The sequence below is a fragment of the Sardina pilchardus genome, chromosome 15 (genome assembly GCF_963854185.1).
Source record: "Sardina pilchardus chromosome 15, fSarPil1.1, whole genome shotgun sequence".
Lineage (NCBI taxonomy): Eukaryota > Metazoa > Chordata > Actinopteri > Clupeiformes > Clupeidae > Sardina > Sardina pilchardus.
Window position 1 is genome coordinate 4,771,205 of NC_085008.1, and position 26,171 is coordinate 4,797,375.

The 26,171-nt window shown below is 41.9% G+C and overlaps 1 protein-coding gene across 1 annotated transcript in view; it reads left to right on the forward strand.

Annotated features, from left to right (window-relative positions):
- Window positions 1-6,922: 6,922 nt before the first annotated feature.
- The window catches only part of znf644b (zinc finger protein 644b), a 39,636-nt gene continuing 20,387 nt past the window's right edge, over window positions 6,923-26,171 (forward strand). The window contains exons 1-2 of the mRNA XM_062556257.1: window positions 6,923-7,031; window positions 12,008-12,057. The gene's annotated coding sequence lies outside the window, so the exon portion shown is untranslated. The remainder of the gene's footprint in view (window positions 7,032-12,007; window positions 12,058-26,171) is intronic.

Below are 26,171 nucleotides of genomic sequence, written 5' to 3' on the forward strand. Positions count from 1 at the left end.
TCTCTTTGTTAACAGGCTGCAGCATAATGATGTGGTTTTCTGTGATGTTCCAACGCCAAGGCTCCAGGCTACAGCTTAAGTCGGCAGCACGCGGGATCAAGAAACACAAAAAAAACGGGGGTGTGGAGGTTGAGTTTGGGTGGGGGGGAGGTGTTGAGGGTATGAGGAGGGGAGGGGGGTAAGACAGTGAAAAATGGAGAAAAGTGGCTCACTCTACCCCAAGGTAGGAAATAAATTGCAGATGATAACTAGTAGCACGAGGTACAAACAGCATAATAAATCATCAGAGGTTTTCTCTTCTTCTCCCCCCCCCCCTACTTTTTTTGTCGGTAAAAAAAAAGAAAAAGAAATAAAAATCAAACTTGGGGCATACACGCTTGGCAGGCAGGCCATTAAAAAAATTACTCTGTGCTCAGAAAACAGAAGCCCACTGTCACTTCATATCCCTCACTCCCCCCAAAAAAGACAACACACTCCTCACTCTCCGCGCACTGATGCACTCTGCTGTTTCTTGGTGCCACACTTTGTTTGATATGGACATGAAATTTAATTATGTTTAATTTTGTCTGCAATTACTTGGGTGAACATTTGTGCTGAGAGTAATGTCATACAAGTTCCTCCCTGATTAAATGTTGTTAGGGGTCCAAGCAGTGAAGCTGCTGGATCTCTTGTTTTTGTTCTGATTCTTCATCATTATTATTTTTTCGCAACATCCTTTAAGATTGACCATTAGTCTGGGGAGTCTGCGCTGTATTTTTTACACAAGAGGCGTGATCAATGGGCATAGTTCAAATGACTGGTGGATAAGCCAGTTTGTGATTGGTCCCCACAGATTTGTAAGGTTTCCAGCCTGAGCTGCAGGACAAAATCAAATCGCCGGCAAACCTGGCTGGGTTTACCCAGTCTAGTGCTCTGCAGCATACATACAGGGCGATCAGAAACGGATGGTCAGAGTTGCAAAGTTTATAGATATTAAAGGTGTCCCATATGAAAAAGAAATAGAAAAAACGTATACTGCCGGCAATGTGTTTTATATACAAAACTTGTATGATTTGATTCCCTCTTGAAAGTGGCTCCTTTCTCGTTTTCCTCATACATTGTCATATACAGCATAGCCCTTACTGTTTACAAAGCTTTATATATGCAGGTTACACAGATTTGCTAAGGATCTTATAATGTCTTATGTGGGAAAAGGAATAGACAAATCCTACACAATTTTACCATGTTTTATCTGAATCCTGATAGATTTTTATATGACAGTGAAACCATTATAAGATCCTTAGTAAATCTGTGTATGACATTGTATGAGGAAAACGAGAAAGGGGCCACTTTCAAGAGTAAATCATATAAAACACATTGCTGGGAGTATACGTTTTTTTCTATTTCTTTTTCATATGGGTGAGTCCATATTCACTCGTATAATGGCACGATTTTGTGGTGAAATGGTGGGCACTGGGGGCACAAAAAGAGTTGTTCTTAATGGGAGCTCTGGGCGTAAATCCTTTACCAATGAGAACGACATCTGTCATTTCCTTTAAGAGCAAGCAGTGCAATCTCAAACAACTCATTGGTATTTTGATAGGCAGCGGCACATTTGAAGGAATCTGTTTGCACGTGAGACCGTATGGAACAGGGACTCCACTACACCTTGCTTTACTAAAAGCCTGTTTGTGACTACGGTAGTTTAATATCTGCACTTATTCAAACTCGCAGGCAAAGTGATACTATAACTTCACTGTAGTTTCAGCGCATGGTGAAAAATCCCTCACTTTATTGAGTGTAAGATAAGAATAAGCTTTGCCTCGCGCTTTGCACTACCTTGCCTTGGGGGCAAGATCGGGCCCACAGACAACACAGGTTCAACACAGGTCCCAAATCAGCGCATGATCTCACAAAACTGAAATTACCCATGTCTGTCCATAGGGGGCACTATAATAAGCGTGTTTACGTTTTTGCTCATATCTTGGGAACCCATTGGATTTTTTTTAAGAGGCGTTGGGCAAGTAAACAGCAAACAGTACAAGTTGCTACAAGTGATGCCAAATGAGATCATCAGATCTTTCAAAAGTTTAACAACTTAATGAAGATAAACAGGGATCTTTATGTCTCAACTATGTGGATGTTGCCTATAAACAACAATTCATGCTCATAGAAACAACAAGGTCACTAAATTATTATCAGATTATTATTTTAAAATCAACACAGCATCAGGGTATTCCCACAAGAGTCTATTACTAGTTCATTAAAGGTGCAGTAAGTAATTGCACACAGCGTCACATTTTGTTAATGTTTGTGTTTATATTTAAGCTTCTTTGTAGATGCTTTTGTCCACCACAATGTACATTATATTTTATCCAAAGGCCAAACTAAATGTCCCAGAGAGGTAACTGATGGGCTTGAAATCGCATACAATCACAGACTGTACCTTTTACTTCACAATGTGAAATGCAAGTGCAGGAACGACTGAGAAATATATCAGTTCAATGCATATTTGTAGTGTCAGACAAACCTTTCGAAAACCTTATGAACTGGAAAACAAAACATTTGTAAAAGCTGTAAAAGAAATTCTCCTGTGGCTGCAGCTTGTGAGCCATGCAGGCAACTGTAAATGAAGGAGCTCAATTGCAATGCTCATCACCGGCCTTTTGCAGTGGAGCACAGCCATCCAAGCACCACACTGATGATACACAAACACATGTAAAATACTGGAGAACAAAAACTTTAACAGGATGGATTCAAATCCCCAACTAATTTCAACTGTCAATCCATATGCTAATTTGGTGCCATTTTGTGATATATATTTAAATGACTAAAGCCTTCCACAGATTAGAAATTTGAATAGGGATTTCTAGATCCATTCTGACCTGCATGAGTAGGGGGAAGATGTGGGATAAACCAGTAATTTTCTTGGTATTACCAATGTAATTGCTCATGGCAAATGCTGTGATGGGGATTGTTTAATGGTAATTGAGACACAGTAAGACATATGACTATTAAAGTGAGAGAGAGAGAGAGGAAAGAAAAGAAATGTTAAAATACTTTTCTCAAGTAGTGATAAAATGACACCAATTTGAGCTGCAACCTTACTGTGGTTTAATGATGAGACATGAAGCTGCCTCAATGGCTACTGTCAAAGCAGGATTTACCTTTGGAATCCCGACTAATGAGGTTTAACGATCAGGTAAATATGACTATCAAGGGGTGAATGATTAAACATGAAATTCAAATGAGACATACGAAATCCAAGAAAACATAACTAATTTATCTAGCCTATGTTACCGCTCTACCTGAAGACTCCGTCAATGGCTCATTTAGGGGGGTTTATTGTATTTTCAATTTCTGTCTTTTCCATCTCTCGTTCATTATTCCTTTCATCCTTGCCTGAGTGACACATCTATAAATTTGAGAGCATTGAATGTCCAAAGGCACTGCATGTACTTATGGACTTATGCTGAAAGCATTTTCATAGCAGACAGCATATTGCTGTATAGAATACACTAATTAAAATGAATGATTTTTTGCTGTCTTGCAAAGTGGGTCATCTGTGTAATACCAGCTTGTACATAGGCCGTGATCTGACACAAGAGGTTTTCTGAAAAATATCCAATAGCTTAAATGTGGAAGCACTCGATGCACTGTTTACTTATACATAACAACGATTGGGGGCATCTGCCTAGCAAATAAATAATGTAATAACATCAATAATTAACTGACAGTGTGTTATCATTATACAATTTAAATGAGGGTTAAAGCTGTCTGGGATGCCTTAGTGAGCGCTTCCTTCACAGCTGAAGCATATTTCCACTTGTCCACCATTTCAATATTCAATATTTTTCATATGGAATATTGAAGATATGTTTGAGAACTCACTGCGACAAATAAATCTCTATCTGCTCTGCCCCAAAAGATGACAGCCATCCCATGCTACATATTTTCTGCTGTTGCTCTATTGTGCATTGCAATTTGTATGCAACCTTTTGGCATTTACAAACCAACTGCGTGGGTAGTGTTGGTTGGTGGGACGTCTGTGTTTTCTCTGAGAACGGCCAACAATGTCCATCTGTTACACCATAAGCGGCCTGCTGAATAACTCCCTGCAACCAACATAATGCCTTGCCAAGGCACATTCACCAGTGCAGCGTGACTCCCCGTCACTGGGGTCTGACAATTTTGACAGTCATTTCCTGACACTCAACTCTTGACATAATTGGTGTTAAAAAGTTCTGTCCCATTCAGAGAGAGGATGCGTAGGGATTGCGACAGTGGCCAGTTATAGGGACTTTGGCCCTGGCTCTACACGTTATACTCATCTGAGTCTCTCTCTCCTTCTCTCTCTCCCTCCCTCCCTCCCTCTCGGACCTCCAAGCACCTGATGTGGACAGAGTGCATCACCTCTTTGCCCTCACCCCAATTAACAACATCCACCTGTGTGACGCAAGGACTGGCCAGCCGTATTGCATCAGGGTGATTGCCTCACACTGACCACACTGGGCAAAAGAGGGGGTAGAAACACTGATGTGTCCAATTAGGGCCTAATGGTCACAGCCAGGGCAGAGGTAACCATGGAGACCCAAAATGGCCGGAACTGGACACTGACATTTGACTTGGCTTAAAAAGACTCACCACCTCAGAACAAGGCCTAACGTCTTGCAGTGGCATTGCAAGAGAATCGCTTGTGTGCAGTCAGACTCTAAACTTTTTGGCTATTGTCCTAGCTAGAACATGTTGATACTCAGAGTCAATAAGCTATACATTTCACACCACTGCAGGGTACAGAGACGGTTTGATGTCACAGTGGGTCTTTTGGCCCCCGTGCAGTGGTCATGAAGGTGGTGACAATGGAATTTCAGGTTCACTGTATGCCCATTTTACATATCGAACTGCTGTTAGTCAACTACATCAAGACAGTTTTACAATATATAACCCTGTTAATGGTCAATTCTATTAAGTCAGTTGCTATGAACATTTTTAGATATCCCCTTCATTGATAACCCACAGAGCTAGGTTGGTAGGGTGGATATGCAACTTTTGGCCAGACAACTTGGTTTTGGTGCCATCTGTCCATTGTCTGGTCAGAGGTTGATTTTCAAACTTTTGACATCTGAAATATTTACAGGCTACAACTCAAAAGAGTTGGCAAGGCCCCGGCCGTCTAGTATCTCTGCTCATTTTCATTACACTGCAATATTAAATTCTATACTGTATACACATTGCGATAACCTTTCCTGGATGGTGGGCCAATCAACCTCAAGAGGGGAGTTGGTGAAGAATGTGTAAATGTAAAAAACAAAGGTAAATACATTGTTTAGCTAAACCTAAAGGTAAATAACAATGACAGACCTAACTGCTCCGTCATGTTCTCTGTAAACTTAACTGAACCTTCAGGGAACGTTCCTTGTTGAATGTTTGGAATGTTCTCTAAATGTGCAATCTTCAGAGGACTTTTGCAGCCTTCATGACACATCAGAATTTTTTTTTTTTTCATATTTGGAAATCCTGACCTCAGACTAAGGAAACCCGACTTGAAGGTCAGGTCAGATTTTATTCTCCAACCACGGCGGCCTCCCTTGCAACAATATAAGCGGTGAACCTCACTATAGGGCCTATAGCTATGCTGGGTAATTCTATATAATAAATTAAAACTACCAAACATTAGCCTGAGAATTTTCCTTCTTGCTCAACCATAGCCAAAGCAGCTCTAATAATTTATCCAGTAGGCTACTCATCAACACAGAAATCGCAGTCATGTTACTGGGGGGGATGATCCATAGGCTATTTGTTTTCCGAGCTGATGAACACAATTTTTTGGGGAGGTTGGAATTTAGGAATTATTAGTTAGGTTGGGTTCACGAAGGCAACATATGTTTGTTGGGTTGATGCGATGAGAATTTCTTTTAAAAAATTGCCATAACCTTGGGAAAGATCTCGACTGGCTTAGTCTGTCTATGGCCTAGCCCACCTCTGTGCATATTAGGCATTGGTTTCAAACTTGTTCAAACAGACTGAATGAACCCATGAACATAGCATTTTTTGTTGTTCAAAACTCTTTGTTGTCACTTTCACTATCTTCTTTCAACTTGTATCCTATAAATATAGTAGGCTAAAATCTAACTTATAATTGATTAACTATAGGTATAGCCTAGTACATTTCTAAATAATCTAAACTTTCGGCTACAATACCAAGTTAATTCATAACCTATGCTATAGCATTACATACAGGGAATTGTTTACTGACCCTTCCAAATAAAGCGTTCATTGAATCCCAACCTTGAATAGGCTATCGTCTAAAATATAATCGGCTGGTACAAAAAGTTGCACGTGCACTGCACTGTGCATGAGATAGCCTAGCATAGGGACTTCTGTTGAAAACATAGTCAGGTAGGTAGGCCATCTAGGTGTATGGGCAATTTCAGTCGAGACATTTTCAAGAGTCTACATGCATCGATATCACACAAAAAAAGCATGCATCCAGAATAAATATGACTATTGCATTCTCAGAAAAGTAGAGGAGCAGTTTTCTTCCCCCGCGAATAGCCTACATTTCCGCCTCATTGTACAGACATTAATCTACATTCGGAATTTACAGTGCATACAGTTCCATGATACGGTGGTCGCCCAGACTGTGGGTTGTCTGCCACCATTGCTGTGATCTTCCAAACAGCAATTTAGGGGCAAGAATTTTTGTAGCGTCTGCCTGGAATGATCCATATTGTTAGTAGGGGGCCTCTGATGTGGTCACAACAAACTCCGATAACAAACGAATGTAAAATAAATCACAGCAATGCCAGTGGATTATAATCGTAACATCTAGTTATCACTGGAAAGCGAAAAATATTGCTTGACCATTACAGTTTGCACATATGTTGATTTTCAAGTACATGTTACTCCAGCGACATCCCCACCCGAGTTTTAGTTCAACCTGCAGAATTTTAAGCAAAATGGCGACAGGGTAATGGATGGAGGACGAAAACGAGCAGTAATCAAATGTAATGACAAACTTACCTATTATTATCAATTTCTGCACTAGAAAGGTAGGTATCTATCTGATACATATGCTGTAACCCTGTCGGTATAGTATTAGTGCTTATCGAGGAACGACAGCATGAGGCATTCTATTTGAGCCCAGGTTTGGGCATTGAGCGTACCTAAGGGGTTTACTCAACGTAGATAAGAAGCCAGACATGCATACACTGTTATTGATATCTGGTAAATGGCATATAGCGACTTAGTGCATGCTCAGTTAACGCGAAACATTTTTGTCACCCTATGTCGACGTTCTGAGATTGCATTGCACTTTAGAAGAAAGTTAGTTAGAGCGATTGGACAAGTCAATGCACTTGCTAGCATTGTCGTCTTCCACCGAGCAGGAACTTGGCGTTTTATCCTCTTTTTACAAGACTGTTGTCAGGATCGATCCAAAGCAGTGTCAATCACGAGATAAGGCAAACCGTTTCACCGTGTCAGCACCACTCTCCCCCTTTCTACTTCCCCCGTGTAGCAGCAGCTGCTCCTAGTTGGAGATTTGACACTTCAAGCATGTAAGGGAGAGAGAAAAGCATTGGCATTCTCTTACAATCAAGGTCGCTTTCGGTTTCTGCAGTCAGAGCATCCCGCTCAGTCATTTTGGCAACGGCAAACAAAAATTGTTCTGTGCAGCTGGCACGTTGTCAGGCTCAGAAGTTCACTGTTGCCGAATAGCAAAGGTAACCTTAATTTAAACATCACTGCAGTCTGCCGGTGGCATATTAACAGATGGCGTGCAGTGAACAGGATTTGATTATTTGATTGGAGGCCTGCGTCTTGTTGCCCTTGTAGGCCTGTGTCTTTTAATTGCAAGAATTGTTATCCAGGTAGGCCTACCTGAAAGGAAACGGGTTACAATTAAATGCTTTACCGCTTTAAGTGAATTGAAAGTGTTACAGAATGTCTTTTTTTAAATGATTCAAATATGACACTTGAGTCTGTCCTATTTGCAAATCATAACAACCTATTTTAGGGTGGCAATGTTGATGCATTGCTTGTGTGAATCTACTCTAATTGACCTCCTTGACAACTAGCCAAATCCTTTTAAAGCAAGCATGCTTAACCAAGCTGCCAATTTGGGTAGTAGTGATGTTTCTACTGAGGACAACTCTGTGGTATGCTTTGAAATAGCACTTTGGCCTGGCTATACCTGGAATGTTGTTAGAGAATTCGTGTATACATAAATCTTAAAATAATCTGCAATGATTTTGTGATTGCCCGCAGTAGCTTAAGTAGTGAACACCTCCATCTCTGTATCTGCCAAGGCCCTTTGAGGTTCCAGTTATTCCTGTTGAACTGATTCCACACACAGAAAGGCGCATTATACTTGTGGCAATATTTGTATTGCCCAAAAGATCATGTGGATTCCGAAAGTGCTGTGTCAATAACTTAGGCCTAACTGGACCCAATAAACCTGGGCCCAGTCACTCACAAAGTTAGGCCCACTTACTCTTTCCATCAATCCACCAAAAAAGAAAATGACTTCACGTGTACGTGGTTTTCCTTTCAGTGGAGCTACACTGCACAGCTTTGGCGATACCCCCATGACTTCTGTTCACAAGGATAAATCTTTTTTTCTTTCTTATCTGCAAGGAAGACACTAGTAGAAGGTTTACACTCGTAAATGAGTATAGTAATCATATTGGCGCAATAAAACGGACCAGTTGCTCCTGTCTAATATTAATGGATGTATTTGTACACTGAAGGTATAGCTTAATGAAAGTTTGCTATTTAACAGATAAGATTCGAAGCCAGGCTCACTAACGGTCAGATCCTAACTTTACCGCTGCTTTACCATGCAACTTGAACACGACTGGACTACTTTGTACATTGGGACACTCCGATGAACTCCTTGTGCAGGCACTACTAGGCAGTTAGCATTCATTCAGATGGCATGGCACATAAACCAATAATTTGGGAAGTTTCTCTCACTAACTGACAAGTCATATTTTTACCTCTTTACTTGTGGGAAAAGCGTCATAGGTCAATGCCTCTAGATTCACCACCACTGTCAGGCCAATCCTTACCTCCAGAAGCCTTGTGTTGTTTTCCATCAGAAGACTGTTTCACAAAGCCATAGATAGCAGATTAAGTTGTGATTTAGCCTTGCAGGCTGACAACCAGTAGCTGTAGGTTACAGGTACAACCAGTAGCTGTATGTTACAGGTACAGCTGGTAGCTGTATGTGTGTCACGCCTTTTCTCACTGTTTTCTAATAACGGCCGGTTTCCCTTTCGTTTTCACAAATGATATGCTTAACTTGGTGTGAATTAAGCCATTTTGCACATCTTTTCCATATTAACTATAAGATATTTTGAAGAAAGCAGTTAGTTTGAACATAGCAGAATTACATAGACCTGGCTTAACTTAACTTAAGTTAAGTTAACTTTAGTCGCACCTGGCTTGGCCTTTGTGAAATGTATAAAGCCAGGATGCACTGCCCACATTAGGTCACGCCTCAGTTTTCCTGTTATCTCGGATTTGTAAATTGTGCTTTTGTGAAGTAGCTCTCAGATCAGCACCGCAGTAAGTTATTGTGCCGAGCTCCACCATAGGAGTACATAAGGCGTTCATTGTTATGCCGTCATTCTGCTGTATGGTAGTGTGGTCCTATCAGATTGAAAACATCAGTACAACCTCCTGACAGACCTCCTGACTTGAATCACATACAGTACATTACTGTAGGTATTAATGTTCTATTTAATTAGGCTATATACTCTATTGGCTTTGGTTTTTGTGCAAACGTTTAACATCTGCATCTGAGAAGTTAGCATCATTACACTATGAACACAGGTTCCTCTCCTCAAGATTATCATGAAAGCTAACTGTGAGTGTGTGGATAAAAGTATAGTTCACAAAAAGTTAGCGTAGTAATAGTTGAGTCGACATTCAAAAATGTGATACTTACCATATGATTTAGTTATACCATGGGTGTCGCTACTATGTTTAGAAAATGAAGCGTCGGCAGGCCTATTTTTTCTTGTATTGAAAGTCAAAGTCTCATTAGGATTGTCTTGACTGTGACCTCCAGTGGAATTTGGTAGAAAATTGCCTGATTAAATTCCCACCTTTAAAGTCATCTTGAGGTGTCACACGTTTGAGCCACAGCTCCACTGGGATATGGGCAAAGGAGTGTGAGTATTGTTAATAAGTCTATCTGCTTCATTCTGCAGTGCGATTATTATAGAAAAGTCATTGATTGCCTGCTGTTATTGGCGCAGTATAACACCGTGAAATGGAGAGGGTGCATTTCTTTTAAGCATATGTTAGAGATGGGAAACAGGCTTGTGTCTTTAAATAAACCAGTCTTAAAGCAAAATCCACAAAGCACCAAATATCCCTTTATGAGATGCACCGTTAAGGCTTTTTTTTTTTTTTTCAAGGTTTCCCTTGCACTTAATTAAAATGTTACTGAACTGAGAATGTTGGCAACCTCAGCATTATTATCTCTTTTTAAATGGGTTGCATAAATCAGGTTCAGAGGACACATGATTTTCAAGACAGTCAATTTGTTAGCCATTACCTTGATGTTACGCTGAAGCACATCACATTGAGCTCTGCACACATTGCCCCTTTCACACGCTCGTGTGCAGGCGGCACTTACAGATCTGCACCTAAATCCCTTGCAGATAGGCTTCCTGGCAGAGCGATGCAATAAATCGCTCTTATCAGTCCACGTCGCTCTCACACAAATTGATTATGTGTCAGATGACAAGGTCAGATATTGGTAACGGGGGGCTCATGGCTTCGGCGCGGCGGGGCGAGTGATGGAGATGGGGTGCCGCACGCACCCCAGCCTCCACGCCGGCTGCTTCCCAGCACCACATGCAACAAATGAGGACGCAGGGGAACGAATTAATGGGACGATGCTGCCCTGAATTAGCAGCTACACCAGAGAACATCTGTGCCGACAAGCTATTTCAGATAGCTCTTGATCTACCTGAGAACACTGAGACTGTTCTGAGGAGAGAGTGGAATAGGGACATAATGATCTTCCCTCATTGTTTTTTTTTTGCACCACCAAAGTAATGCCAATATTTTATTTTGTGTAGTGGGTAACCAACATTTTTTGTTCATTGCAGTTAGCCACCAGGGACACACTGTAATAATGTTTCTTCCTTTCTTCGAATAAACAAGTGCATCAGCACTTATTCATTCGGGCAAGAAAATCCAGGAACAATGTAAACGCTGAAAAGTGTTTCCACAAGGTCAAGCGTTCATTGTGAGTGGGCACGGTTTGCAACTTTGCTGATGCTGTAGCATCATGAGGCTTAGCTGAAGGTTTGCTTCTCTTCAGAGGAGCCCATTTAATCTCCTTTCTTGCCCTTGGGTTTTAGAGCATTCAGTTCACCACTGTCAGGGAACGCTCTTCGTGGCAGCATTTTGTTTGCTCGGTTTGCCTTGACAAAGTATGGGAGACTTTCATGTTATTCTGAACCACTGGGCTGTTTGTGGTCTTCTTGTGTCTGTTCAAGAACTGCAGGTGCTCTTGCACTCATTGCATTGAGCTGTCCTACTGAATGCAAGTCAAGTCAAGTTTATAGGATAGTACATAAAAGCATAAAAGGGCAATAGTTAAAACATTGCTCAAAAAGTAAAATACATAAAATAGGCTGAGGAAAAAACACACATGACACCAGGTAGAATAATTAAAAGACAGTGTATCGAATTAACAGGAAGTACATTTGGTCATTAAGCTGAAAGCATTTGAGAACAGTTTAAGTCTAGATTTGATACTGGCATTTTTGATGTAATGTTCAAACATCAGGCTTTACCAACAAGTATTTCTCCGGAGACTAGAGAGGTGTGGAAGTTATGTTACTTCTGAAACATGTCTGATAGGTAATTAGGTCCCGTTCTATTTAATGATGTATCATTGACACATCCGAAGTGAATCTGAAAGTTTCAGTTAAAAACCTTTTACTTTCAGGTTTTCACTGGTCATAGAAAGCAGTCATCTAAATCATAATCATTTGTCTTGCAGGAAGGATTTCAGGAGACATCCAGACAGGCCCGATGCTGTGGGACAGAGTGGTAAGGGAAATCTTTTTGCTTACCTATCCATATCAAGAGTCCACATATGACCTCTGACCTTTTGTAATGGTGTGGTCCTCTTTCACCCACTCAATGATTACCGGTAAATTATATTAAATCAATTGAATGGCAAAACTTAAACTAGGTGGTGCGCATTATTTCTTCAGTTATTGTTGAACATAATCTAATATTTGGAGTGTTTGCAGCATAACATCCAATACTTGTATCCTAGAAAATATGAGACACTAGCAAATACTCACTTCAGATAATGAATAGTATGCATGAGTAATGAGTGGTATGCTCACTCAATTTTGGTACTGTATGTATTTGTGGAGTGAGATGCCCATTCCTTATAAATACTGGGTGCATGAGCGCCAGCTGATGACATAAAGCATGTAGGCCTAATCATATTTCACATTATATATGGAAGATGTATATTAACTATTGTATGACTACACCGTAATGATTCTGTGTGCCTATATATATAAAAATGGTAAAACTATAAAGGTTGTAAAGATAGTTGTGAAGTATTGCCTTGCATTAGCTGTACAGCTTTAGCGTGTATACAACACTCCTCAATCAGTCAGTCTGCATTTTCATAAGCATGATGGTGAGGCTACGAGACTTTCTGTTTGTCAGTGCACCGGCCCGTCAGCTCAAAGTTGCAAGGGTGTTTTTTTCCATTCACAGACGCTAGGTGGAAGCGAAACCGACACCATTAAACCTGAAAAAAGTCACACATCCATTCCAATGACTCCGAAGCTGTTCAGTTAAAGTAAATTAAGCAAAAAAAAAGAAAAACAGCATAGTTCTCCTTTAAAGGATATTGCCCACCAAGATGACAGCCGGGTGCCTGTTAATGTGGGGCTGATGGAAGAGTGTCTGTGGCCCAAATCAGCATGGTGTGCATAGCACCGCCGACACACAGACAGACCTTTGTCGTCTCTTTTGGGCCTCTTTCCTTTCATGCGTCTGCACCGGCGATAGCCATGGCTGGGGCCATTATGAATTCAGGTTGTATGTATGTCTGTCCGTTGTGATCTTGTGGAGCGCTATAAGGCACGTTCTTCAGATCTGAGGGGCGTTCGAATTTGGCAAACAGTTGTGAACGTTCATGGCGAACATATTTTCTCTGAGCAGTTACATTTGAACGATTTTTGAACGATTTGAACGATCCATTGTAATGGTAACACTTTGTCTGGATCACATCCAGCTCTGCTGTATGTCCACGGAGAACTACCTGTTTGCAGGCGTTCGCAAGCGTTTGCCTATATTTGAATTTGAACGCACCTCAGATATGAACGTCTGGTTGGATTTTACAGGTCAGATTTCACAAAGTTGACTTTATTTACATGTCCCAATAACATATCAAAATTTTAGTCATTACCTTACAAACTGTAACAACCAGTTAATCAGAACAAATGAAAACAGTTGTTATTCCACACCAACATGCCTTAACTTAACCTATATATCATCAAAAGCATGGCCCATATATCATTAACCGTCCACCGTATTACTTAGCTTGAAATGCTCTTTCACTGAATATAGCATGTTTCTGAAATACTCTTTCACTGAATATGGCAGGTTTTTGACTGTAAAAATGTTCTATGGAATCAATCATACATGGCTATGCTGACACCTTACAGTGCACCTATAACACACTTCAAGCTTTTTATTACATTCATTTCATCTCTAATCTGTGTGTTGCATTTCTCGACGCTTGTATGTTGATAAAAAATTCACAGCTGTGTGGACAGGGCAAACGGCATTTACGCAGCTTGTGTATTTCTTAAAGTAAGTTTTGCTCTCGGGGTCCCCCTACAGTTGGGAAACTGTAATTTCTTATATATGTCGTAAAATCTGTCACGGTTACACCAGAATCAAGTTAGACATAGCGTAGCCTACAGCATAGGCTAGACTTGAGGCTGCACATTAAATATTAAATTATGTGGTAGCCTACTACGATACCAGTTATGTGATACATTTGTAAAACTAGGCTTTCAGCTCAGGTCTGTGCACGTTCTCGGTATTGGGATGATGGTCATTGTTGGTCAATTACTTATTTAAAAAAAAAAACCCCGATTACGATATTTATGAGCAATAGCGTAGCCTAATCTAGGGTGGTCATTTTTAGTGTCTTTAGTTTATAACATAAAAAAAAATCGATGGTCACCAGATATTGTATTCTATGGTATTCACGTCCATAGTGGCATATATTTGCACGCCCAAAATGTTTGGAGAGGCAGAGCTCTTATAATATGATGACAGAATCTTACACGTGATAACTTTGTTTTTCAAGATAATTGTTTGGTCAGCCTATAGGCGGTTAATTTACACGTTGAGCTATAACTAGCACACATAACCAGCTCCCGTGCAGTTTGGTTGGCAGCATGATGACACTAGAATCTAGTGACTAGATGACAGAGCTAGGATACACGTGCTTTTGTTGATAAGCAGATTTCTGCAGGAGTTCTCACGTCTTGGGCAAACTCGGACTGCCTGCGTTGCGTGTGAAATGTAGGCTATAGCTATTCCAGGTAGCCTAGCCCATAGCATGCATTTCAGCATATCATCATATGAATATAATTTCATGGGTTTTATTTTTTTCAAACGCCAAAAGGATCACGTAGCTCATGTTTATAAGGCATCAACTGTCTATTCAACGCTCGCACAGAATTTGAGGAAGTGGTGGGGGAAGTGTGCCCTATATGCCGTAAAGCAGTCGAATTTTGTAGTTCTTTGGTTCGTACCGGTTCGTACCCGAAACCCAAAAGGTTGAAAAACTCCATGGTGTTGCTTTAAATAGCGTTTATGCACCTTTAAATACTCTTTGGCCCTTCAATACAGTTTACGCTCCAAATGCAGCTTCAACATTCAAGACAAGCTAGTACAGCAAAAATCGTTCTGTATTATCCACATTAACATTATGTGCAAAACTTACTACTGAGCTAAATAATCTCTGCGCTGTGAATTAGCCTTTGAACTTTAGTAATTTGTTTTAATGACATGCTCTCCATGCATATAACCTATGAAATGTTCAGTTCCCATTATACAGTATATGCTGTTCACATTGATTAGGTCCACTAGGAGTTGCTCTGTCTTTAGGTCAATTATGGGAGACTCTTTGACTGCTTCATACTCCATGGTGATTAATAGAGCCTATTCACTGATGTCAAGTGTTTGGACACGCCAACTTATGTTTTTTTCTTTACTTTGACTTTTTAACAGAGTAGAACCATACAGAAAGTTGTGTAGCACACATATCACATATGAAATTATGTAGTAAGCAAAGAAAGCCCATATTTATTCGTTGCTTAGTCTCTCAACCAACGTAGTCACCTGAAATGGGTTTCCAAGAGTCTTGATGGAATTTTCAGACATTTTTTAATGATTTTCTTCCACTCAATTCAACTGAAAAAGATTAAGCTGTCTTTAATGATGCCAAAATTATGCAAACTCATGAAGGTAAATGAGGAAGAATATAAAATATGAAACATGTACACTATGTTGCCAAAAGTATTGGGTCACTTGCCTTGACTCGCATATGAACTTAAGTGACATCCCATTCTTAATCCACAAGGTTTAATATGATGTTGGTCCACCCTTTGCAGCTATAACAGCTTCAATTCTTCTGGGGAGGCTTTCCACAAGGTTTAGGAGTGTGTTTATGGGATTTTTTGACCATTCATCAAGAAGCGTATTTGTCAGGTCACAAACTGTTGGACCAGGAAGTGACTGTCCCCAAACTGTTCCCACAAAGTTGGGAGCATGGCATTGTCCAAAATCTCTTGGTTAATGCTGAAGCATTCAGAGTTCCTTTCACTGGAACTACTGTAAGGGGCCAAGCCTAGTTCAGGCCCCTTCCTGTTCCAACATCGACTGTGCACCGTTGCATAAATCCAAGGTCCTTGAATACATAGATGACAGAGTTTGGTGTGCATGAACTTGACTGGCCTGCACAGTCCTGACCTCAACCCAATAGAACACTTTTGTGATGTATTAGAGCCCAGTATCTAGACCCAGCCTCCTCGTCCAACACCAGTGTGTGACCTCACAAATGCACTTCTGGAAGAATGGTCAAAAATTCCCATGAACACACTACTCAACAGTCTGTTGTGTCAGTGTTATTATAACCGTGATCATCATAGCTGTCAACATTGAAGGGATATATCCCGGGTTACTCACACAAAATACAGGGGAATTTCAACATTCATCATTCTGTTGCTATCCCTCTGCTGACAGCAAGAACCCGTACTACAAAACTGTTGCACCAAAGTCTGAATCTACTGTAGGTCTAACGTGACTTGGCTTACCGATTGGCATCAAATCGTGCTCTCACAACAACCACGCCATTATCTTAACTCATTGATTCCCAATAACTATTTCAAGTTCAGAGACCACTGTTGCCACCTAGTTTGGCCTGTAATGAAATGCTTGACCTCTTTTGAATGCTGAGACGCTGTAGTTTCTTGGAAAACAATCCGAAGAAATGTGTGATGCACTGACACTGAGTTACAGTGGCTAGAATATTGTTTTGTCTTTATGCCGGATATCAAGGATCTCTGAACTGACCACATTTCAGCCCTCTTAAGTCACTTCATATGACTTAAAAATACAACTGAGCCCTAGCACCAGGTCTTGTGAAGCTGTGTGCAAAAATAGAATGAAAATAGTGCTTTTGACCATTATTTGCCAAGGTATGCTCATGAGTTTTGTAAAATGCCCTATGTACACTCCATATTGGACTTTTGGTTAACCAAAGTACGTACTGACAATCAAATGCTCACTGCATATGAACTCCTTTGTGTAGTGCATATAATCTTGGTCTAACATGAAAAATAATACTGCTTGCACTTGGATTGTACCTCAGGGGTTCTGATATGGAATAGATATAGATATGGAATAAATATGGAATAATTACACAAATAGGTATCGACAATTTCTATTTCAATTATTTTTTTGTGTATAAGATAGACTATACCTCTGCATAACTAATATTGGAGAAAATAATATGATTATTACATATCTATGGATTCCTGTGAAGACTCAATATGTTATATATACTTATTGCTAAGGATATTCACTAATATACAGCTAGAAGTTAGGGCAGCACCAAAGGCAGAGGAGGGCAATGAGGAATGCATTTTTTTTTATCAACTTTAATTGAGACATTTTTAGATTAATCTGACAATGTAAAGGACTACACATATTTTACATGAAAAAAGATTGTCATGTATTGATTCCCAAGAATCCAAGCTTTCAAATTATGTATAATATGACTATGCTACATAACAATCTGATGTATAACAATTATTTAGAATGTTGGGGGTGGTGGAGGAGGGGCAAAGCCAGCAAAACATTCTTTTGAAAACATCTGTTTTGCTGAAATGTAAAGTTATTGAATAACATTGAGAAAGTTGTGAGTTTAGCTTGTGAGTATATAGGAGCCAGGGTGACACATTGGTCAGAAAAGATTGTATCACTTTCCAGACGTGTTTTCTATTTTCTGTAACCTTATAGTTAGCTGCAAATATCCAAATATCCTTTTGTGTCGGATATTAATATAGAGACGCACAAACTAAAGAACAGCCAGATATATGTATAGAGATGGTATTGTATTTTTAAATGAACTCTTACACAATTAAGACACAATTATTACGCAAGTATTCCCTATGTCATAATAATGCACACTGAAAATGAATTTCACTGGAGACAATGCAACATGGAGCTTTTGTATGATTTAATGCTAGTTCCCTGTAAAAGCAGATTAAGTGCCAATCTTTTATTATTATTATTTAGCATTCATGTAAATGGTTCGATTGAAATCTTTAATCAGATTCATTTCAATCTGATTGGAAGGAAAAAAAAGAAAAAAAAAAACGTCCATGTAAACACAGCTACTGATTCAGTAGCTACAGCTGTAGCCTATATAGAAACTAGCTCTGTAGTAGACTGTTTGCCATGTGAGAGCTTCAGGATCTGTGTGAAGCTTTGGGAAGAACTGTTGCACTGAGAGGAGCGTTGGCTCTGATGAAATCCTCAGAACCGAGCGCAGAGCTTGTTGACACTGCTGTTGTCTCTGTCTCTCTGTCTGTCTCCACCCTTGGATGTGACAGCATGGGAGTGCACACATCTTGTTGTAGACACTCAGCATTTCTCCCCTCACACCTTCAGCTATGCTTTCGGGGTGTGTGAGCGAGCTCTGATACCATAGCGGCCTGTCACGGGCCTTGCCGTGCCTTTTGTGTGTGTGTGTGTGTGTGTGTGTGTGTGTGTGTGTGTGTGTCCGCAGGAGTGCAGGGGACATTTGGGAGCGCACAGGCGCCGGTAACCTTCACGCTGCTCTAATTTCTCCAAAATGGGCCAGAATATGAAATGTGCCTGAGCTGAGCGGAGGCGAGGTGCCGCGGAGTCATCAGAATAACAGCGCAGTGCACCCCACACGCCGGGCTGCTGGGACATGGGAGACCTTGTGAGAACATTTTGTGGTCAGAGTCGGTCCTCTGTCTACAGTACCGAATAGGTACAGTAGCAAACGTTCCCAGGTGCATGAACTGCTCACTTTCTACCTCACTCGTGACTGAGAGCCTTTGTTCCAATCTAAAAAGGCAGGATGTAACTAGACTAGTCTAGACTAGTAATGAAGCATTCATTGTAGCCCTCAAGACGGCAACATTCAGAGTTATTAACACTGCACAGTCGATGTAGTTGAATAGATGGCCATACAAAAATACTGTATTCTCACTATGGAATTACGTTATTATCATAATATCCAGAACCTGTTATCATGTTATGATAAAAAGAACTGTTGACCGCACCTTTTAATGTTGCTATTAGGCTCTCTTATAGTGTTGTATTTATATGTATGACGCGACGCAGTTAATCACTCAGTAGTGTACCGACAGAGTCCCCAATTCCCCAGAACTCATTACCACTCATTAATCTCCTCTTGCATTAGGCTCCTCATTAAGTCGTTAAATCTGTAATAAGTGGCCTCACCTGCCTCTCCCAGGTGTGAAACAGACATTGGCTGGGGCTCTAACTTTTCGGCACCTGTGGAAGCAGGTGAGAGTTTACCCTCCCCCTACCCTGCTCACTGTGAGTAAGGTTGCTAATGGCAAGCGTCAGTTCAAGGGTAGGAACCAACACTTTACCTCTTCCACCTTTTGTGGAGGACCAGAGCACCGTTGTAGATAGCGAATGCCACTAGGGGGCACACTCTGACTGCTGATGCCTATGACCACTATGGTGAGTCCTCATGAGTGAAAATAACCACAGTGCCACTCTTGGTACATTATGATGGTTTATTTTTTACTGGAAATGCAGGTAAATAAATGATAAAAAAAAGCAATTTTGGAATTTATAATTAGATTATCTTTTGTGTTCTGAAAGTGCTTCGTGAGAACATTAGACATGTCCCATAATGTACTTAATTGAGGTGGGTCTATCACAGATTACATACATGTGAATAGGGTGCTGAAGTGTTAAAGGGATATTCCGCCATTTTTGGAAATACGCTCATTTTCCACCTCCCCTCGAGCAAAACAATCGATATTTACCTTGTTCCCGTTCATCCAGCCATTCTGTGAGTCTGGCGATACAACTTTTAGCTTCAGCCTAGCATAGATCATTGAATCGGATTAGACCATTAGCTTCTCGCCTGCTAGCTTCATGTTTAAAAGTGACTAACATTTCTGGTAATTTTCCCATTTAAAACGTGTCTCCTCTCAAGTTAGAAAGTGCAATAAGACCAACTGAAAATGAAACCTGGCATTTTTCTAGGCTGATTTGACATGGAACTACACTCTCATCTGGCGTAATAATCAAGGCAACTTGCAAACGTACCAAAGGCGCAGTGATATCGTACGCAGCATCTGAAAATAGTCCCCATAGACAACAAGCAGTAGTAGTGCCAGTAGTTTGCGAGTTGCCTTGATTATTACGCCAGATGAGAGTGTAGTTCCATGTCAAATCAGCCTAGAAAAACGCCAGGTTTCATTTTCAGTTGGTCTTATTGCACTTTCTAACTTGAGAGGAGACACGTTTTAAATGGGAAAATTACCAGAAATGTTAGTCACTTTTAAACATGAAGCTAGCAGGCGAGAAGCTAATGGTCTAATCCGATTCAATGATCTATGCTAGGCTGAAGCTAAAAGTTGTATCGCCAGACTCACAGAATGGCTGGATGAACGGGAACAAGGTAAATATCGATTGTTTTGCTCGAAGGGAGGTGGAAAATGAGCGTATTTCCAAAAATGGCGGAATATCCCTTTAAGGCCATAAGGTTAAACGGTAGGGAAGGTGAACTGCAATTATGTATACATTTCTGTAAGCTATTTGTTTCGGTTTCGGTTAGCCCCCCCCCCCCCCCCCGCCCCCCAACCGTCACTGCATTGTCTGCATATGAATGTGTGTGTCTGTACCTGTGTTGTCTGACAGGAATGGCAAAGCCGTAGCATTCTAATTAAAATCTGACCAAAAGCGGAAAAAAAAACTACAGAGTCAGAGAAGACATGTTTGTAAAGCGTGTACAAGCAGCGATTCCTCGGGAATCGATGCGACCAAGGCTGCGGGAATGTTCTATTGACGTGCCGAGCGCTTGCTCGCTGAGCTCCAATTAACCAAAATTAAATCCACTCTTCCCAGGCACTGAAAAGGGTAAAGGCAAAAAGTTAGCCACAAAATTGTCTGCGAGGCTTCAGAGCCATCCCCCCTCCTTCACAGTCATCCCCTCTCCATCTCTCTCCGTCTCTTTCTACTTTTGCGATATCCATCAAGGTAACGGTTTGGACGGCACTGTCCTCATTAAATCTCCCTTTTATTCCCTGCGCCGGATGTGATATTTGAGAGATTTGAGCCGGGGTTGCGCAGGTGATGTACAATTATGCTGATTCGGCGCAGTCGGAGTGCCGTGCCGTGTGAAATTTGGCATTCTCAGATGAGTACCGGCGCTGTAGCTGGTTACACAATCATTAACCTCCGGCCCATTCTCTCTCTATCTCTCCCTCTCTCCCTCCGTCTCTCTCTCTCTGTCTCCTAGCTGTCTCCTGCATACAGATCCCCCTATCCCCCCAGTACCCTGCGCGCGGCGCATACATTCTGATGGATGACCTTCAGAAGCATAGATTATTGGTCTTTTCCAACCCTTTTTGCTCTGCTTTCGCAAGCTTGGGCAGGCATATATAATGAGAGAATATAAGAGGATATATGTCGTTGATTGTTTGACTTAAGAGTGTAATTGATTTCATTCTTATACCATCAGCATGAAATAACAATGTAGAAAACCTCCGTTTCAAATGGGTATTGAATTGCGGTGGTGGGCGCTATGTTGGGGCCTTTTCATTCATGCATATCCCAACCCTCAGTACAGTGAGTGCAGAACTAGGAGGGCCAGTGTACTGTATGTCACAAGTTGATACTGATAGTTGATTCTGTCTCTTCTCTCCTTCTCTCCCTTTTACCACTGTTCTGTTGCTCTCACTACTCCTCTGTCAATCCATCACAGTCTGTAAACCTGCCCCGATTGTTGATCCCTCAGCCCTGCATTGCTCCCGCGCTTAAGCCTTCAAATATTGGCCACACACAGCGCATACCGATAATCAGCTTTGATTTGGGCCTGGTTGTAAACCTACAGCGCAGTTGCTAGAACAAGAGACTATCAATGCCACGGATGGCAGTTCGATTCGTGCTGGGAGCATGAATGTGGCGGAGGGGTGGGTGTGTTGCCGTAGTCTAAGGTCCTCTGGACAACTGTCTGTTCAAATACAGGTGTATCACATTTTAAGATGGAGCCCGGCTTGTTTCAGAGGTTACCGTTCCTCTTGAACCTGTGCGCTGAATTTTTATGCCTCTTGTCAAATTTGGCTATGTGTAACCTGGAGCACTACAGGGGTTTGTAAAGACACGGTAGAAAGTGAGTCTAACTGTTGAAACACCATACCTAGGAAAGAATATTCTTTGAGAGGAAACTAACTGGGATGGTCCTAAATATGGGGTCTCAAGCTACAATGCATGATGAACAGATTGTTTATTTGAAAGTACCAGGTGTTATCATTTTTACAGTTTTTTTTTTCAACCATTATAATAAATTTTTCTCCCCAAAATGCCTTTCACACAAAATGGAAAACATCATGTTTTCACAAATTGTTAAATTGATCAGATTTTTGCATCAGTTAATACACACATTTTTGTGGTGACACTGTTTGCTATGGCTGGATTCTGCTTGCCTTCTGCAGACATATGGAATATGGAATGCAAAATTGTGGGAGTGCGAGTGTGCTAGAAGCCTGTTTGCTAGGATGTAACACTGTGATGTGCATCGATAGCATTCCTCCTGCATCTTTAGAACTACTACTACCCTCCCCCCAACACACACACACACACACACACACACATATACACACATGCACACCATATATTAGCAGAGAACATGACATATTACATTGATTGTGAGGTATATATTTACTATTTCTATACTATCTGAAGTCTTTTGCAGTACAAGTAGAAGTAATGTAGAATAATCCATATGTTTGCTCCCTTGGAAGTCAACCCATGATCTTTGTGTTGTTAGCACCTTCAGTTTACAAATTGATTTGCAGTATAGAAGCTACATGAAGAAACACATACTTGATCAGCTAATGTAACAGTTGTAAAGTAAATAGGTTAATAGAAATAGACATGATTATTGATCTTCCTTGTCCTTCCCTGGCTATTGGCACTAATCACTGATTGTTGTGTTGTGATGTGCTCAACCTCTGCTCTGTAGTTCTTCTGTCCAACCTGTGTTGTCTTTGGTCCCACAGCATCAACATGATCTCTTTTCCCAGTAGAATAGGAGGGGTTGAGTCATGTAGCTATCAAAACATGCAATTCCAAGCAGCATTTGCTCAGCTGTTTCTGTAATCTAATGACTGGCTGTCTTTTGAACCATTCTGGTCCTTCCATCACTCTTCAACTGCGGATTGAAAGTGGACTGAGGGTGGTGATGGCGGTGGTGAGGGGGTAGAGCGAGGCCATCACCCCCACCCCCCTTCCCCGTCACCAAAACTCCGCCATTGATACAATTACATCAGTTTGACTGAAGAGCCAGATAAGAGAGATGGAAAGCTAGAGCGAGGGGCACAGACACAGACAGAAGACAGAGAGAGAGAAAGAGAGAGAGATGATCTCTTCCCCCTCCTCTCCTCCTCCTCTCTCCCTTCCCTTTTCTTCCTCTTTTGTATACATTTACCATTACACTCATTAGCTTCCCATTGCCTCCCAGCAAGCAGCCTTTCCACATCCCCTCAGGGTCCCTGGGGAGGCAATTTGCATCTCTCCGTGGAATCCCTGGCAGGCCGCTGAGGTAACAATCCCCCCCCTCGCACACACACACACACACACACACACACACACACCGTCCCTCCCCAGCACCCGTCCCTCCCCAGTCCCCTCTGAGCCCCCCTCCCCTCCCCTCCTCACCAGTCCCTCCTTTAGCTCTTTGATATGTTTGGGGGCCAGGGCTGATTGAGTGGCTCTTGGATGTTAATGACTGACAATGAGCCTGGGTCCACCTCTTCATTTAGGGCTGAATTGATGTCATTGACAGTGGCATTGAATACTGATTTCCACACTCCTCCCTCTCGCTCGCCCTCTCTGGCGCCTTCTCCCTCCCTTGTGCCTGTGGCGTGTCTCTGAAGCCGGGGCTGGACTCAAGGGTGCTCGGGGGGACACCGGTCCTCCAGGGAAGGCTGGTCTCTTTAAGATCACCAGGGCCTGGTGTCTGGTGGGGAAGGTCAGGCGTGCCATTTGATTGGAGATTTGATCCTGTCTGATTTCGCTGCGAGACATGGCCTCCGACCGTCAGGAACAGCGATGGGACTTATTAGGAGATAGTTTAGGCCAAGAATATGTCTTTCAATTGAAATGCAGTGGTCTGTGGGAATGGATTTGCGTTTTTGAAAATGTGGGCAGAACGTTTTGTTCCATGTATCTGCATCGTGCATGTTATGGTAGTGTGAGGTAAGATTGTTTTTTTTTGTGGCTATGTGTGTGCCCTCAAGTAGTGTTGCAATTTTCTTCCTTGCCAAACGTTAAACACCCATTGGCCAAACATTTTTTGTATAACAAGTGGGCTGCAACAACAAACTCAACAAGTTAGTTTTACATTGTGACTTTGCTTTTTTGTTTGTTGGGTATCTCTGTAAAAGTCTCCTCCCAGTCTGCACCTACCCCCTACTGTAGCTTTACAAGGGCGCAATAGAACATTCTGTAGCAGTATGGCAACCAGGCAACCCCGACATTAGTTACTTTTTGTTTCCTCTAAAGCTTTTTGTATTCCATTGACAAGTGCGCATACTGTACTTTTCCCTTTTTAAAAGCAATATATTCATGTCTGGATGCATAAATCTGCAATTTTGAAACTTTTGACGATATCCTGTCCTCAAGAATTGTTATAGCCATTAAGCGAGGCCACAATTTCTCTCCCCTCTCTCTCTCCGCCTCCTCTCTTCTCTTTATCTCCCTCTCTTTCTGTCTGTCTTTCTCTCGCTCTCGTGCCAAGAGCACGCTCGCCCTTCACATTATGCCTTGTAAAGAAAAGGCAATCGTCGATGTTTCATCTTGATATGTGCGGTGCCTGACACTCCTCTAAATTTAAGCGCACTGATGTCTGCAGCAGACTGGATCCCGTCCTCAATTTGGAGAGGAGGTTTGACACGGCTGCCTTTCATCTGCGGGGGGTCACGTGTCTACTGCAAAGCGGCAGCGACAAAGATAGTTTTTTTTTTTTTTGCTGTTTCTCTTCTACACCCCCCCACCCCATTCCACCCCCCCCCATGACACCCTGCCTCCTTGCAACTCAACCTGAGACAGATGCATCTCCTCACGCATCCCGATCACAGAGCTTTCTTGTAGCCCATGCAGCCCCCATCGTATTTATACAAACTCTGGTTATCATCGCATTTAATAAAAAGCAGCATCGAGGCCCTACCACTTCATAAAAAAAGTCTGCGCCACAGAGGAAACCATGCTCCATATTTCCATGTTTTTCTTTGAACAGATGAACTGAGATGTATTTTTTTTCTCTCCTCCGGTCCCCCATTCTCTTCGATGCAATAACGCATGCAAATTTTTCTTTCCACTTTCCACACAAAACCTGGAAGAACACAATTAATGTAAATTTTCCTCACCGGGGTTTTAATAAATGCACAGTTAAGTTTCCATAGTAAGTGGGTCGATAAACTCGACAGCCTTTGTAACTTCTGTCCCCCCCCCCCCCTCTCTCTCCTCCTGTGCGGGTTCTTATTCCTTTACCCCCACCCCCCCCTTCTTTTTTCCCTCTTAAGGCAGATCCTAAGACATGAACTCTGTATGTCTGACTCCTCGCGCTGCAGAAGGCTGGTGTTTATCAGGCGGACGCTCCGCTCACTGGGGGAGACTCTCTGGGGCTTACCGGCCTCCACATTGTGAGAGCGTTCTCATTAAAAGCGTCACATGCCTGAGAAATTTCAGACCTGCTGTTTTTTTCCTCCCTCCACTCTCCTCTGCTCCCCTCCCTGTATCTTTCTCCCTCTATATATATATATAAAAGAGGGAGCAAGAAGGAGAGAGAGAGAAGTTTAAAACTAACAAAGCCCCTGGAAATCCCCATCAGACAACCCTCCCCTAATCCGTTTAATTTTGAAAGGTATTGTTTAAAGCTTCAAAGTTTATATCGTTTAATCCTCCCTCCTCTCCCTCCTCACTCCCCCCCCCACCCCTCCATCAACACTACAGGCCAGCAAATGAGGCCGTGTCAGCAGCTTGAACAGAGCTAATCTGCTCCGCACAACAGAAAATCCTCCTTCAAGACAAGGTTGCGCGGGTTTTCCTGTGAACTCAGACCGTTTGATGTTCCCCTACCTGCTATTGAACATGACTCCCGCCTTAACCCAACTGTCACTCCTGTGCTGTCCCCTTTTATCACACCCCCGAGTGCTCCCAGTCACCCCCCCCAACCCCTTTACCCAGCCAACCCCTTCTGCCATCCGCCAAACTTCCTCCTGCTCCACGCTCTAACCGCACTGGCCCCAGAGTGCAGCCATTTTAGGTGATCGCCCATCTATCTTTTTGGAGGTGTGTGTGTGTGTGTGTGT